Source organism: Grammomys surdaster, unplaced genomic scaffold (assembly GCF_004785775.1).
Source record: "Grammomys surdaster isolate TR1022 unplaced genomic scaffold, NIH_TR_1.0 125745, whole genome shotgun sequence".
Classification (NCBI taxonomy): domain Eukaryota; kingdom Metazoa; phylum Chordata; class Mammalia; order Rodentia; family Muridae; genus Grammomys; species Grammomys surdaster.
Window position 1 is genome coordinate 1,178,559 of NW_021620577.1, and position 828 is coordinate 1,179,386.

Sequence of the window (828 nt, forward strand, 5' to 3'; positions counted from 1 at the left end):
ACACACACACACACACACACACACACACACACACACACACACACACACAATCTGTAGATACGTGTATATGAACCTCCATGAGTCCACATGTACTCACATGTACATACTTGCATAGAAAGGTGTCTGATGCCCAGCAAGGATTAAATCAAGTGCAGATAAGCCAGTCCACTGAGTAACAGCCTACTCCATCTTATTACTTACCACCTACAAAATTTGTATGCAACTGTGGCAGCTTGGATGGATTTAGAAAATAATCAGCTATTGATGTGATTCAATAAGCACCTGAATAGAGAAGATATGATAGATGAGATTCTCCAAAATGTCTCAGATCAGAAGCAAGACAACAAAGCAAAGGGGGATTTCCAAAGGCAGAGGGGTGCTAATTAACAACTCAATTAAAAAAAGGCAAATTAAACTTTATGGTTCGCTATCCTCCGCTGCCTGGTAAATTGTTTTGTGAGGCGAATGATTAAAAATGATCGTTTCAGAAAGCTGAAATAGCTTCCAAGGAACACAAGGATTTTTCAATATTATACAAAAGGTTTGCACTGCAAAATAAACTTCCGTGATTAAAAGCAACAGCATTGCTCTCCGCATGGAAGCCGGCAGCACAAATGTCGGCTTGTGATGCATTTGGTATTTTGGGCAACTGTATGGGAATTTTGAAGATCGGTGCATCCTTATGAATAAAACACACCATCATTTCCTTTTGTGCTCTGTGTCTTCGTGGGCCTCGTACAGGTTATTCTGGAACACTCCTTGCAAATGTATAATTTACATCAAATTAGTTTAGAAGTGAGCTCTGAAGAAATGTACAGAGCTCAGCAT